The sequence below is a fragment of the Belonocnema kinseyi genome, chromosome 1 (genome assembly GCF_010883055.1).
Source record: "Belonocnema kinseyi isolate 2016_QV_RU_SX_M_011 chromosome 1, B_treatae_v1, whole genome shotgun sequence".
In the NCBI taxonomy this organism is placed as follows: domain Eukaryota; kingdom Metazoa; phylum Arthropoda; class Insecta; order Hymenoptera; family Cynipidae; genus Belonocnema; species Belonocnema kinseyi.
The window spans coordinates 117,308,575-117,325,500 of record NC_046657.1 but is presented as its reverse complement, the minus strand read 5'-3'; the positions used below and the strand labels follow the sequence as shown (position 1 = coordinate 117,325,500).

The following is a 16,926-nucleotide window of genomic DNA, read 5'->3' as shown; positions in this document are numbered from 1 at the left end:
TTGGGGTACGAAACTATCTTCGATTGTTCTTGCCGTAAACCTGTAAAAACAATTGACAGTAGGGGACCTTTCATACCCCAAGTTCGAGTGAAACGAGTCCTTGTGTAGGGTACGATTCACACTACCAAGACTAATTTTTTTTGCAGGTATATGGTACCCTGAAATTAATATAAGCACAAAAAGCAAGTGACTTAATTTCTATTTAAAATATTATTAGTAAAAGTATAATAATAGACCATTCTCATTATATCTTATCATTGAAAATCCACTGTAGGTAGGACGCTGATATCCACGGCAGGAAATTGAAAGTCTCGGGGAATATGCTTATAATAGGTATCTGGCATGAAATATATAATTCTTGGGTTAAAAGTATTACAGCCTAATGACCAAGGAACAGATAGTATTAACCGAAATAGCTCTGTGAAAATTCTACTTACACTCAACTCCCGATTCTGGGCCGCCCAATCTTAGGCCGGCTTCACGCTTGATTGCTTTTGCCTCGCCACCTGAGCAGCCCTTGACAGTCTATATCCTCAGACAGTCTATATCCTCACACAGTTTATATCCTCAGACAGTCAATGCCGTTTCAGAAGTTGTGTACATCGCACCTCGCTGGGTATATATTGTTCCAAGGTCATGGGCAGCATGTGGTCATGAGTGTTGACACGAAAAATAGCATCCGATTCTTGGGGACTCAGACCCGAGGCCGGCCTAGAATCGAGAATTGAGTTTGCTTAAAAAAATGACGAATGTTCAGAACAAAGTTACTTGATCTTGTCAATAACAATATTTATTGTTTAGTTTGGTTATTATAATTTAAAATATTACGGAATTCCGTATCAAGGTGCATTTTCGCCGATATAAAACATACTAAATCTGTAAATTAAGTTTACTTCAGGCAGTGCGCTTTTATGGAAAATTATCCACTGTAGAGAGATTTATCCTATTTAAGACATTGAACCCTGAATCTAGTACAAACTTGAATTCAGTCAAAATTTGCAAACAGTCCCATAGATCTTGTATTCAATTGACCCTTTTAAAAATCCTTGAATTAAAGGAAATACAAGAATTCGAGAAAATTGAAGAATTTCAAAGAATTCAAAAGTATTAAAAAACAATGGATTGTCAAACGTAAGCAATCGTGATATATGGAGGAAAATGCGCGATGTCACAAAGCGTTTTCTTATTTTTCATATTTTGGGTTTATTTTCAACAAGAGAATATCTTTTTTGTTACAGCTCCCTTAGAACCAAAAATCGGTTCTAGTAGAAACCCCAGTTTTCCTGTGTCACTAAACGAACCATGCTTATATGTCTGACCTTCAATTTGGTATCAATTCCGAAGCCTCTAAAATTGTAACCAATTTGGTATCATACATATTATCATAATCAATTATGATTATAAAAAAAGTTGTTCCGATCCAATTTTAAAGATACATGACGATTTCAGAATCCTAAAATTGATTAACTCTTCATAAGTCCTCTGAGAACGTGCTCTCTAAAACTGAATCAGTGAAATGTTATGTGAACGTATCTACCAATGAAACATTGACTGATTTACTTCTGTGATTGATTTTGCTGATTTTCTCATTGGAAAGACGAACAAATCACTGATTTTTCCACTAAAATCCTGCATTACTAATTTAAACTTTGTAAATTTGCTGTTTCAATTTTAAATAGTGTAAAAAATTTATGGATGGAACCTAAAATGTCAACTTCGAATACTTCAAATGAAGGAGAACCAAAGGACAAAAAATGTTTGTTGAAAGAAATATTCTCATAAAATGTGTATGATTAGAGGAGCAAAAACATATAATGTAGACACAAATTAATGTAAAAAAAAAACAATAGGGGAGAGTGGAGATAAGCCGTCACTTTTTTCAAGTCATTTTTTAATTCAAAAAAAAAACTTCGTTTGTAAACGTATTAGGTACTGTTGGATCGAGAATTTAGTTGGCTAACAAATTTTGCTTTTGATTTTGTAATGCAATGCTTCGTACATAAATTATTATAAAAGAAGTGAAGTGATGGAAAATCTGTCTATTGTAGCTAACTAAATTCTTGATGCAACAATACCTAACTATACCTTGCCAAATAAATTTTTTTACATCTCATCCTGCTATAATGGGAAGGTATTAGTTTTATGTAAAATTAGACTTAGTTGATTTTCATAAAACCTTCACGTTTTGAGACACCTTCAGTCAGAAAAGAAGATTTAGCCCCACGCCAAAATTTTGTATATTGTATTCGAAAAACATTGAAAATAATCGGAAAGTCCAAATTCAACAATAAATTAATTTTCAGCAACGTTTTTTACGTAAGATGAATATACCTTTATTATAGTGGACGATGGTATACAAAATAAAAACACAATTTTCCACAAGCGTCGGAAAAAACGTTTGACCTCCGGAAACACTTTATGTTGTTGAATGTATAATATCATGCAGAATGTCTCGAAACTCTGTCAATAAAGATAGGGCATCAGGGCCCTCTTTTATTAAGCAAACAAAGTTCACACAGTAAATATTTTTCTTTAAAGAAACAAGTGTCTCGTTATTTCGTGACAACAAATGGGAGGAGGGGTAAAAAATCTTAAAATACCACGTGGCATCATATGTGAACACTACCAGACCTGCATTCAATAGTGATTAATCCCTCGATATAAATGAATTTACTATGAATTTGTGTAAATTCATCTTGGGGGCCATTCCCCCCTCTGCGTGATGCTTTTTTCATTGCACTTGAGAAGGAGAATTATACTTTTAAATACCCCCCCCCCCTTAACGTACCAAGATTTTGTGAATGGCCCCTTGAATTCTATAAACGAATTTTAATCAATTTACACAAGTTTTTTCTTCTTCAATTCACTCGCATAGAGACTAGAATTGAGTGAATTCATTTTTACATTCTCATCATTTATGACTGAGAAAGTATTAGAATTTTCGGAAATTTGACATTCCACTTTTTCAACGGATCTCCACGTTTCGAGACATCTTGAATCCGAAAATCAGGTTTTCACGATGGCGTCTGTTTATTTCTGTCCAGCGTCCGTCCGTAAACACGATAACTCTCGAAAAAAATTAACGAATCAAATTCATCTTTGGCACACTTTTTTTAGGTCCTAAAAGAAAGGACGAGTTCGTGCACCAGCCATTTTTGATAAAAATTCAAAAAGTGAGCGCATTTTGAAAATTTTTGAGAACACTTTTTTCAGAATTTGAAAATTCTATGTACGGATATTTATAGTATTAAACAGAGCAAACAATTTATCCTCATGACTTTTTTTAATAAAAAGAAAATTGTCAGAGTTATAGCGTTTTCAAATTTTTATTTTAATCAACCGAAAATCAAAATTTGAAGCCGAAAAACGCACGATATGAAAAAAAGTCAAGAAAAGAAAACCATTTCTTTTTGAAAGCCCTACAAGATTATCATAACCAATTTTTGGATTTTCTTCAAAAATGGAAAATTCAAATTTTGGCTGCACAAAAAATAATGGAAAATAAAAAATTTTGGCTGCACAAAAAATAATGGAAAATAAAAAATTCCATTTTGTGGACAAAGTATGTAGGATACGAAAAAAGATGAATTATCAAAAATGGTTATCCCAAAAAAGATCTACAATTTCGTTAAGAATCACTTCTTGATAGGACGCGTACTTTTTGTTTTATTCGTGAAAAATAACGTTGAAAAAAAAATAAAACAAAATCAAATGTGTGGAAAAACGACAAAAGTTACGAGAAAAAAATCCAACAAAACCTGTTTACAAATGTCAGTCGGAAGTCGAGCGCGCAGCGCGAGTGTCACGATGAGAATGTGTACCTCAAAGCCTACAGAGCTTTGAGAAACTTAATCTTTGACTATACTTAATTAAGTAGACAATTCATAATTGGAAGACGCATATAAACACTGACATCTAAAAGAGATCTTTTTGATAAAGTTTTTTTCAAGAATTCCAAATGCAAAGAATAAATATCTCAGCGCGAAGCTCGAGGTAACCCATTATCTAGCGCGAAGCGCAAAATTCAACCGTAGCGCGCCCTAGGCTCGCTCAAACTTGCGAGCGAAGCGAGCCGCGCGCGTAACGCGTGATGAGAATGTGCCTGCCAAACGGGCAGATTTTTAAGATTAAATTTATTTGAATTCAGTTCAATTAATAATTTCGGCAGGAATTTTTCGGAATGTATACATTCTTCTTGAATTCACCAGAACTCAGTTATTCATTATGTTATTTTTCTGTAATTCAGAATTGATTTAATACTCTTTGAATACAGTTGCATTTGTTTAAAATTTACTTGAATTGACTATGCATCCTGTGAACTCAATCCTCAATTGTTTATTTATTTATTTTTACATACATACATACATACATACATACATGCATGCATGTATACATACATATATAAAGAACACCGTGAAAAGTCCGTTTCGAATTTCTTACGGCATCGTACCATACTTCAATCGCAACACATAAGCGCCTTACTTCTCTGGGTTGCTTTAATACATTTGACGCATAATTTTCCCAACATTCATTGAATTTTTCTTATGGATTTCACTGAAAAATGTTATGCTTGGCTTATTGCGAAAATTTCCTTGATAGTTTCGTGTTGCACGGTTCAGAATCTCAGCTCTCTTTCACAAACATGATAATCCGAGCATAGTGGACAGTTATGACTCTTTTATGAATTAATTTACGCGAGGAAAGAACGTAATTCACGCAAAATGGCTGACTGAGAGACAAGCGTAATGTGATATAAACCTACTCGACATTTGTACATTTATGTCCGTTCACAACGAAGCAGAAAACTGCAGCGTTTCTTATTCAACTTTGAAATAAAAATTATCTTTGGTATTGATTACTGCCAACCTGGGTGAGTAATTATGGAACAAATAGGTTTTAATTTTTTACGGCTATATTGAACTTTTCGAATCTTTGTATTTGCATTAGGTCAATTTTTAGCGCAAAGTGTGCTCTATATTGAACTGTAAGTGCAAGGTTTTGACATTTTACCAAGAAGTCAGAAAAAATGCATAAAGTGGCGCTTGTCGAATCACGATGGCAGGAAGTCTCAAAAACGTTTAAGTGGATCTCTTTTGATCGAAAATGAATATAAAAAATACTCGAGGGGGAAGGGGCGTAGAAGAAGTAGCGAGGCGAAAGCACGTGTTTTCTAGTACTATTCCTTTTGTATTATATGAAAAAGGAAGATGCTCTATTTCCCGGGGGAATTATGGATCAAATTTCAAAAACCTACCTGTTGTGCTGTCACATTCTCGTCGCCCGACACTTTGAGCACGCCAAGGGCGCGCGTCTGTCCACTCCCGCGCTTCGCGCCCTGTGTTTGTACGTACTTTCCCCACATTTGTGCATGGACTTTTAATTTTTAATGATTAGACTATTCGCAATTGTAATTTAGTAATTATGAATTCTCTTTTTTTAAAGCTTCTTCCTTTTGAACGACTATATTCTGTTCACGTGGCTCGCGTTTTGCACTCGAATACAGTCTGTACAAAAGACGTGTTTATTATTTTTAACTTGTTCTCGAGTGAGGCCGATTTTTCATCATCAGATACGGACTGAGTTAAATGTCTGATGAGATGAGGATATTGTAATTTAATTTAATACGACTTTAAAAATATTTTGAGATGGTGAAGTAGTAGGAGCATGGTGTAGTTTGGAGTTCGTCTTTTACCACTGCTATCCTTAAACATTGGCCACTCTGAGCTTTGTTTACAGGCAAACAATTTTGCCTTTAAAGATTGTATAGCATCTTGTGTCGTTCTTTCATAAATGAAACTTTTAGTTTATTTTTCAGCATTAAAAAAAATATGTATTACGAATCTAGTCAAACAATGGTTTTACAAAAACTATATTTCAAATAATATGAACTTAATGGAAAATTATAATAAGTGTGAAATATCATTTTTAAAAAGATTCTCATTCCTATAACTTGAGAAATTCATTTTTCTAAATATATACCTAGGTATTCTAAAAAAAAGTTAAAATGTAAATTACTTGTATCATTATACTCTGTAATGCTCAAACAAAACTTTGCATATACATAAAATCACGAAAATTGTAACTGGATAAGGACCATTTGAAATTGGCCCCTCAAATACTTTATTATAAATTTAACAAAGTGCTATCCTCATATGATCCTTATATTCAGTTGTCATCCTCATGTCTTCATATGATCTGGAGCAATGAAAAAAATTTGGACACGTTCATGAAGTAACAAATATTTTTATCCATAATTACTCCGTGGGAAGTATAAATAATTATTGATCAAACTTTGATTAATAATAACTTCAAAGGCAATTTTTTAAATAACATATCCTGAATAACACTAGAAGATCTTAAGCAAAAAGAACGAAATACATTTTTTAATTTTTGCAAGATCACGACCTGAAAAATTCGCGAATTTTTATCCATAATTACGCTGATTGCTTTTTTGTAAAATTTTGTTTTTACTTAAAAGACAATCGAAAATAAAATCATGCGGGTTTTTTTACATGTATAACATTATCGTTATGGTAATTCAAACGAGTAATTTGAGCCCAAGCACGCACACGCTTAAACGCGATGAGTGAAGGGCATCGCGGTTCGTTGAGGATACAATATGGCCGTGGTTCCTAATTAATGTCACATTACGCAGGTTGTAACAATGCGAACAGTGGTGCAATAGTTCGCCTCTAATTTTGTATACGCCTATATTTCAATTTTCAAGTAAAACATTGTGGAGATTCTAGAATTTCCTACATCCACAAATATCAAAGAAAATCATGAATAATTTTCAAATTATGATGTAATCTAAATATTATTTATGTTCTGCCTCATTTTATTTATACAATTATATTTTAACTTTTTCTTTGCTTATTATATTTTTCTCTAGTTCCTTGCTCTTCGTAACAGCATAGTGGACCATGAAATGCTCCGGAATTTCTTGATATCAGGGACAACCTGGTTAATGGCATTGCATTTATTTTATTTTGCTGGGAAATTGTTTAATTCTTATTTTTAGTATAAAAACTTATTCAATAGCTTCGAATGTCACTTGATATTATATTACTTAAATAATGTGATATTCAACGAGTTTATTCATTTAGAGATTCTTTCTTTAAAGAAGCACAGAAAAAAACAAAAAGTTAACATTTGTTTCAGGTAAGGCTTGCAACGGTTAAAAATTAAACATATTTCGGCGAAAGTTTCACCGAGGTTAGGAGAATAATTCTTATCTCGTCTACTGCGTCACGCTGAAGTGAGCAAATTTTAGTCAAACATGTAGAATCAACAACAGAAAACATGAAAAAAAATTGTTCTTACTGATATATCTCCTCCGAAATAAATTATACTATTGTAGACGAATTAGAACTTATTTAATACCATTTAGAAGAAAGCGGCAAAAGAAACAGACAGATGGGAATCCCCATTTTGCTCCAATTTAAGAAGTTTGATAGCGCTGGCGTCGTAATTCTCGCTACATCTCCGATAAAAATGGAGCGATTATTAGCCGAAAGATTATCCAGGCAAAGTTAAAAATCGAAAATTATCTTCGATTCATGTAAAGTTTATCTGGCAAGGTTAATTTTTGTTTGCGGTGAATCTTTCACCTGGAATCGATGTAAACTTTATCTTTCATTTTTTTCTGTGAGTACTTTAAACATATATTTTTTAGTTTTAATATAGTTTGAATTTGAAAATGTAAATAACTTTGGATCACAATTTTCCTAACAATTAGTCCATATACGTGCAAAGCGCAAAATAATTGGCATTTCGGCGTTGAAGTGAGTGATAAGTGAATTAACGTGCAGCCGGACGAAGTAGCTTCGGAGTCTAAATGAAATTTAAGGATGTTCCAGATGTACAGTCAAACTGAAAATTACTGAATCTTTAATTTGGTTTATAAATTAAAAAAGGTCCATTGACTATCATAATTTTCGTTCGATTTTAAACAATAGGTCGTTTTATTTATTGAAAACATTTTTTACAGTTGAAGCCGCGCGTCAAAAAGAGGCCATATACTATATGTAAATCGATAAATATATACATTTAAGGGACAAAAATAATCATCTAAACTACTTTTGTATTATTATGTTTAGGTTTACTTTTTAAAGTTCATTCCAATAATCAATGGGCGATTTTTGGTGTTAATTTTATAAATCATATTAATGATTCAGTAATTTTAAACTTAACTGTGCACCTAAAACATCCTTAAATTGCATACTAATTAACACGGTGATATAAAACAGTCTTTTGGTATCTGTATATATTTCAATCAATTTGGTGATCCAATCAGCATGATTATCAGATCCACTGATCAAGCATGCAGATTCTAGAATATTATCAAAATTCGGCCTTTAAAATCTCAGAAATGCATGTCAATCAGAAATATATAATATGTTATAATCCTTTAAGCCGTATAATTGATCAAAATTCAATTATCTTAGGGCAAAGATTTGTGAAATGGCTGCACGAAATTTAATGAAATTTAAATCAGTTTCATAGTTTGTATAGTTAGAAACTGAACTCTTCTTTTAAATGCAATCAAAAGCTCACAGATTTAACGTAATTTAATTTAGTGCTAAACGTTTTTAAAAGAAGCTCATGGGAAAATTAAATAAAATAATTTAAAAACCTGTTCTCTTTTAGCGATTCGCAAAGAGATCTGGATTTTTTGTTTTTTTGTAATTATACCTCCTTCGATTCGGTTAATTGTGCAGAGCTTTCATTATGGAAACCCGTTCACCTCGGGCCTGGTCGTATCCTAAATACGGCAGTGTTAAAATGTGTCATTTTGTCTTTTAACAATCTACAGAACATGAAGTATAAAGCAACGCTTATGCAGCACATGAGTGTCGTTGTGCGTTTCGAGTTCGTTAAATGCACGGGGTGAAGGTCGGCTATTGAGACGCGAATGGTACAATTTATGAGCTGCGCTCGTGCAGTTAACCTGTTATCAGCCGCGAGGCTCCGGCGGTTTCATGCCGGCTTTAAGGCGGATCTAACGCGACTTGAAACAAACCAAGGTCACTTGGCCTTATCTGCGTCCACTGCAATTACAATCCTCATGAAGCGTTTTTTTTTTAATGCAGTAAGAAAAACTAATCATAGTTGAAAAATCCTAATGACAATTTTGAAAATCAATTAGATACACTTAACCTATTTGCTCTTTTTCAACCTCTTTTGATATGATTATGACAATCTGACCAGTGATAAAGTAAGAAAATGATAAAGCAACAGTACTTGGGAGTAAATGTCTCTATTAAAATGCAATAATTTCATATCACACTAGATCGAGATATATTGAACAGCCTGTCACGATTTATTTCTGATCTCCAATAGCCGTTGCTAATAAGTGAGAAATGCTAATTATACACATACGAAGCTGAACTGAAATTAGAGTAACACATAATCGACAAGTTGTTCTCACGATTACATGATCTGTATACGACGCCCACAAGTTATAATCAAGTCATCTCCATCATGATGATTTCGTTTTTACCGTGACTGACTTATTTCCAAATTCGATTATTAAAATTTGAGAAAATTAGTTGAAATTGCTCAAAATTCTAAAGAGATATGAATTTAAGTCAAGATAAGTGTTTACATAATGTTCATAACTTTTCAGTTATCTTGTGGGAACTTGTATTTCTTACTTAGTAAATACCAAAGGTACCAAAGAACTAACGTAAAACCCCAGATATCCAAAGAAAATCCAAAGGTTGCTTCATGTGTAAAATTATTAGACATTCAAGAGTGCTTTAACCTCTCTCAAATCCATAAGTCGCGGGGGCCTTCTCACTCCTTTAAAACTATTCATTGTTCCACATTTATTATCGCACAAGCATGAAAAGGCCAATTTTGAGAGGGAGTGTAACAAACAAGAAACTCAAATTTTTCAAATTGCTCTAAACTGTTGGAAGTTTAAAGAAGTTGTATACTATTTTTAGCATCTTGCAGACGCCGAAAACATGAATCTGTATGTAATTAATAATTACCAGAATGTTTTAATATTCAGTTATATATGAAGATTCTTCTCAAAATAGAAATCCCTTTCTGCAAACACTACTTCTCTGTCCAGTCTATAAACCCAACCAGATAAGTATTTTATCGACGGCACGCGTAGAACTGGGCTTGTTCTTTATGTGTGTGTTTCCCCGACGTACTTGCACGAGAAACCAACGTATAGTTAGGATCCAACTATGCTCAGTATAACCTTGGCACCGATGTGACCGAGCCGTGAAGTGCAAAACTTATCAAAGTGTGTGCACTTGTCTGTGCACGATATTGGGTACCATCTGAAAGGCGCAAGTCGCCAGATAGATTCAAAATCACCGCGGCTTAGGGGCGCTTAGGCGACGATTGATTGACTTCCGTGAGGGATAGCGAATCGAGCGAAGTGAAATACAAAGTGGGGAAAACTGGCGGTACAGATGCCCCACTTACTGAAGTGCACGTAAAACCGATGAGCTGAGCTTTTTCAAACTAAAGGTTAGGTCAGTTTTGCACTTTCAAAGGATTAGTTACACGGAGTCCTACTGTCGTTACTTCTTCCTCGCTAAATTCCCCATTTTGAGTAGAGGTAGGGCTTTGACACAGAACGTTTTTTGCAATTGCAGTAAATCTTTCCTGAGCACAGCCGATTACTGACAGTCCATTTTTGGTTACCTGACATGTTGAACATTCATTCTTCCCTCTTGTCATCTTCATACTAAATTTCTCGCGTTGATTAATAAAACCTCCCTGAAATGTTAAACATACTTTCCTCTTATTGTCACCTTTACATGTTATACAGATATCTTATACGTCGATTTCGCACATTATCATTCATCTAAGTGCTTTGTATTCATAGCGCGCTGCTTTCTTGCAGGGCACGTGTCGCTGGCGCAAAACGTGATTGTGAGTAACCGCGAGCGTCTATTTGATTGCATTTATGTTATGACGTTCTCAGCCACCGAAGCGAATAACCGCTATCCGCCCGCTTATCTGTCGATCTGCCACGATCTGTTTCAATCTATCTACAGGTTGGTGTATCCCTCGTTTTGCTTAAGAGTCGACTTATCTTCCCAACTGACTTCTTGTCAGGCAAGAAGGACTATTTATTCGATGCTTCTTCCCGAGTGCAACTCCTTACGTCACCTGCGTTCAATGTCACTGTCGCGGAGATAACGTGGAGAAAGAGGCCGCGGATGGAGAAGTGAGAGAAGGCATTGTCTTGTAGACACGTGCCTTTATCAAGTGAAGGTGGAAATTATCTTTCTCAGTAAACTGGTTCCAAATCTGGCTTTCTCAAAAGCTGGTAGTCATTTTGCATTCTTGAAGATTAAAAGCGTCCACGAACTTCATAAACGTTGTATGAGTTCTCGTTCTTGTAGTTGACGCATTTAAGATTGGTAGTTATGCAATTTCCTTTGTCACAGAAAAAGTAAAGTGTGAATCTCAATTGTCTCTATATATCGCCCATCTAGGTGCATAAAGTCGTAATCCACAAAAATAAAATTTTACAGGAGAGGAAAACAATAAATTGCTGGGTTAAGCGTTCAGAAGGTTGTAACCGACGTGCTTTACATGAATACATATTTCAAGAAATTAAAATGTCTTCTAGGTGCAAATTGACATAAAAAATATACATAGTTATTAGCCTTTTCATTGTTAATAATAAGAATTATTTTAAGTATACCTACGAAAATTAATTTATGTGACTTATTCTATTACGTGTTGGTTACGTGAAAGAAATAAAAACAATTATTGATACTAATCTGATTGATAATTTTTATTATCAGCGAAGACATTTAAATACTAGTAAGTTTCAGGCTCTATTTATAGTAACTTGACGGAGTTATGTGACTTACGTCGTACAGTATTTTTTTCAAACTTGAATACGACCTTCTTCGCATGAGGCTTACGACTTTATGATTTTGAAAGGAATGTTAGCCAATAGACTCTGGATCTGACCCTACAAGTACACCCGGCCTTACTGAAGTAGTGGTTCATTTTCGGTTGAACCTATTAGCAATAATCTACGCGTAGCGTTATAAGGTATGAAATGGATTAAAAAACAGTTCTCCTTGACAATGGCGTGGCTTACGACCATATGCAACTAGATGGGCGATATATTGTTTTGGTAGTCTTTGAATAATACAAGATGCGTCATTTGCATTTTGTAAAATTAAAATTTTATCATCTCCAAAATGTTTATTACAAGTTTGTTATAGAGATTTTAAACATCTAGTTCTGTCCGAGTTGCTTAGACAGGAATTGGTATTTTTAAAGAAATGTCTTAATTTTCGAGGATTTACTACTTGTATAAAAGTCTTAGGTTATCTTACAAGTGTTTTTTGATGGATACTGGTATTTTTGAAGAATATTTATTAGGCGTTTAAGAAAATATACAACAATTTAAGCTTTAATTAGAATCATTTCAATCGAAATTGTTGTTTAAAAAAAATTCAATTTTGAAGAAAACTTGTGTGACAAATTTTGGTGTTTTCGATAGACATGTCTAGTTTTTTTTTAACGAAAAATAAAAAGCTAATGAGAAGGTTTACAAGTTTCAACCATTTTTTTGTATTAATGTTTTTCGCCAAAAGTTTGTAGTTTTTAAGAAAAATCGTTAATTTCTAAAGAAAATTTACCACTTTAAATCCTTGTGAGTCTTCCTGGAACATTAAAGATTATTCTTTAAAAAATCTATTATCAATGAAAAAGGCCTAAAATTACCTACATTTATTAGAACTAGTAAGTCTTAAAATTTTTTTTTTATTTTTCATTATAAAATGTGAATTAACATTTAAAACAATACTAACGTAACCGAAAAATTTAATCAATTGTGAGTACTTGTAATAAATAAACCATTTTTCTTTAAAAATACCAATTTCCGATGGAAAGACACTAACCTAACCGAAAATTATTTAGGCTTCTGAGTGTTCCTCGAAAATTAATAATTTTGCTTAAAAAAAAAAACAATTTCTCTTGAAACAAAGGTTAACACCAATTTCTGTTTCAAAAACTCTGACGTAACCTACAATTGTTACTTGATGTAAATGAACTTGTCTTCCTTGAAAATTAATGATTTTTCTCTAAAAATACCGATTTCTGTTGAAAAACTCAATCGAATTTAAGAATAATATTTTATGAAGAACAAAAAAACTAGCATGATCTACAATTTGTACATTTTATAATATTTTCTTCAAAAGTCAAAGATTTAAAAAAAAATCCGTAAAAATCCCTGACGTAGTCCAGAACTGTAACATTTCACTTTTACAAAATTCAAACGGTGCATCTTGCATTCTTGAAAGTTCATGACATATGATCGGTAGAACTGCTAAAACATTATACGTCAGATGACACTTTGTATCACACGTCCGAACGAGATTTGAATCACAGCATAAGTTGTTAATGCACTCTTAGTGGACCATACTTTAAAGATTAATAGATGAATGATTTAGTAATAATTAGGTCATTAGTGTAAGACTATTAGCTACACCTTCCTTTGTTGTATGTGAATAAATATCAAAACAAACCTAGTCGATGACCCTTTAATTTTCGGAATTCGGTTTCATGTACGCCGGCCGGCAAATCAACGTCCGCCTCGTGTCTATATACATACTGACCTTCTGCATTAAACGAGCTTCTAGGCGATTACGCAACTCGGTTGGCTAACTTGGGTAACTTATAGCTACTCAGAGGTTGTTGCAGTCTTCTGCGAGAAAAGCAAGGAGGAATCCAAACTGTTGGACCTTGAAACTTTGCCTAGCGTAAACTCCTCCGTTCCGGCATGCTGACGATTTATATCATTTTCCAGCTTTAAGTATTTAGTTTAGTATTTAGTCATTTCAAAAGTAGTGTTTTGGCCAAATAAATTAGTTAAGCACAACGGTTCATTGTTCTGCAATTGATAATATAAGGTGCCAAGATTGCAATTGCTGAGCACTTAAATCAATATGACTACGGTCGCCAATGTTAAAATACATACTTTCCAATCTACACTCAGAGTTGTTATGACCATTGCGTGACTTGTTTTAATAATAGCCAATGTAGTGACCCATTCGCAGGTATCAGGAAATCACTCATTTATCATCACCGGCATAGTCATTGATTTACTGTCATTTCTCAGGAGCCTTTCATGACAAGTGCTTACCAGGTCCATTCGTTCCAACGTACTTTGCATCTTACTTGCCGTCTCGTTGGACAAAAAATTATTATGCAGAATATTCTTTACTCCCTGATGAATGTGAATGCTGAGAATCAATGTTAGTGCTATTAATAATACCTCTCATGTAACATACATCCAGCATTCTTAAAAATGCAGTGTGTTTGCGAGAACACCCTTCCTGTGGCAGTGTTAGCAACGCTTCTTTAATTTCTGAACTATATCTTATGACATCTTATGCGACTAGCTTAGTACGACTAATCCCGTGGAAGACCGATCTCAAGATAAGAACTTACGTTAGCAAAAACAATTTTTGGCTCTGTTTTAGCCCTTTATGATGTCGCTAATTTGTTGTAAAGTACCTCGAAATCATGTGAAATATAGTTTTGCTTACGTTGGTCTGGTGACCCAGTGAGTTGTGGAAAATGAATTCAATAACGCTCTTTATCGCACTCTTGTTCCATTTGTTCATGTACGCCTCACTAATGAATTCAAATGAGCCGTGGCAAAAAAATTATCGCCGGTATGTCATAAGTCTACCGTAGTTGTAATTGTCCCTGGAATGATACTTCACGCCAGTGGGAACTAGCATTATTGCATATCCGAATCATTCTATTTGAAATACAATGGCAATTTAGTAGTGATTTCATAACACCACTTTGCCTAAATTTCTAACTACCTGAATCAATCGATTTTCTCATATATTTTAGTCATGACTTATAAATACCCTTTATGGATTCTCGTAATACACGGAGAAAAATGGATGTTTAAATGTAGATGTTCAAAGGGTAAGATTGTAGGACCTAACATCCAGATATTCATGTTAAACATTTACTATCTTTTTGAGATGTTAGGCGTAAATTTTTTTATGTTAAACTGAAACAGATTCAGATGTTAAAACCGTTCGAGCGCATGCGCATAGCGCATTGGAATTTCACGACTATATTTGACCACTATATATTTTCGATATTACAATTATGGAGTATTACAATTTTGGAACATTTCCAAATAATCAAAATTAACTGTCCTTACATAAAATTGGATCACGATTTTTTTCTGTCCAAAGGACGGAACAAGGATTTTAAGTTGCAGGTTTGTTGACTTAACACATTTGACAAAATGTTAATGAATTTAAAATAAAATTTGACTTTAAGTAACTTAAAATAGATATAATTTTAAATCCAGATTACAGATCTTTCGTTCTTTGATTACTTACCCCGTTTTTATTTTAAATTTAAAATATTGAACATAACTTCAATTTGACTGAATGTGTCATCTGATCGAAATTTCATACCCTTTATCTGTTTTCCTTCGTGTACGAACATTAAATTTTCATTTCAAATTCACAAATAAGTTAACAATCAATTCCTTAAATGACCATAAATAAGTAAACTCCTCAAATGTTTGCAGGCGCTATTTGACATAACCATACATGTAATGTCCCAGATATTTCAGCTGAACATTTTGGATTTTAGAGAGTACCATCTGCCTTTATAAGATCTACAGATGCTAACTTTGAACATCTAGATTGTTGTTCTATAGTTAAACATAAAATATGTTAACGCTGAACATCTAGATGTTACGTTTGAACATCTTTTTTTCTCCGTGTATGTATTAGCATCTGGTTCTTGTTAAACTTTGCGATGAAGAATGAAAAATCCTTGATTAATTCTAAAAAGATACTTATTTCAGCATTTCATGATCTGCCTAAATGTAAACTGGCATCTATTTTTTTGTACCCTTCCTTGCGGTTAGGTGCAATTTCCATCAGACTCGCGTGGCATCAATTGCGATTCTTACCATCATTACAGGCATCCATAAAGCATGAAGCGACATTGACGCATGCGTAGCTTATCTCCAGTGGCTATCGCAACTCGAGGATTTTCTGTTATGCAGGCATTCGCTCAAACACGAGACTTTTGAGCGCTGTGACAATGAAAGCATACAGTACAGTTACTCGCCTTCGTTGTCACTCGCGTATACCTAGCTAAGTCGCGACCCCGTGACCTTCTCCCGGTGACCCAGGTACCAACTTGTCCTGCACGTGGCACGGCGCGTCTATATATAAAGTGCAGCTGCATATAGAACAGCCCGCCTCGGCACTCTCAGGGTCGTAGAAGCCACTTCGGGTGCCACGTGGAGCGCTCCATCGATCGCGTAACCACCAGACGTATTATCACAGTTCAGGGCGAAACTTACCCGGTGTGAATGTTCAAGCCAACACGTCACTAGGTCCCGCTTCTTTTGAGTTTCTTCGCCTTCTACTTTTTGTAAAAGATGTTATACCAAAAGAACGGATACATCTTTTTGGTATGGTAATGCAACTCTTTTGATAATCATGATCTCTTGTAAGGTAATAGAAAGGGCCAATTCAATGCCACAACGCCAAAAGGGCTTTTTGTTTATTTTGTTTAAAAATTGGCAGGTTCTGTCATGTTTACGTGAATTAAGCAGAACCTCTAGAAATCCATTGCAGGTGCTAGGTTCTATAGCCAAATCTCTATAGCCAAAATTTATGGCTCTCAATTTATCCGAAAAAATTCAACTTTACCCTCTATTTAAAAAAAAATGAAGGGCTAAGTTTAGTGAGAGACCTAAGTTTTGGTAACAGACAATTGAGCATCTTAAACGGTTATCTAGCGGTTCTGATATAACTCTATATGAAGCTTACATAACCAGCCATTTTTGAACAAATAAAGAGCCCTAAACTTGTCGTCGCGGCATTAAATTAGGCCTTAATGAACCATTAATTTTGCCCCGTGAGAGATCATGAT

General features: G+C 34.2%; 1 protein-coding gene and 1 long non-coding RNA gene across 4 annotated transcripts in view; one reads left to right on the top strand and one right to left on the bottom strand.

Annotated features, from left to right (window-relative positions):
• Positions 1 to 16,926, top strand: part of LOC117170977 (retinoic acid receptor RXR) — an 81,201-nt gene that overhangs the window by 8,868 nt on the left and 55,407 nt on the right. The window lies entirely within an intron of this gene.
• LOC117171018 lies at positions 438 to 10,101 on the bottom strand. The gene is made up of 2 exons (XR_004466842.1): positions 9,999 to 10,101; positions 438 to 711 (listed from the first exon to the last, which is right to left on the bottom strand). It is a non-coding gene; the product is annotated as an uncharacterized LOC117171018 (long non-coding RNA).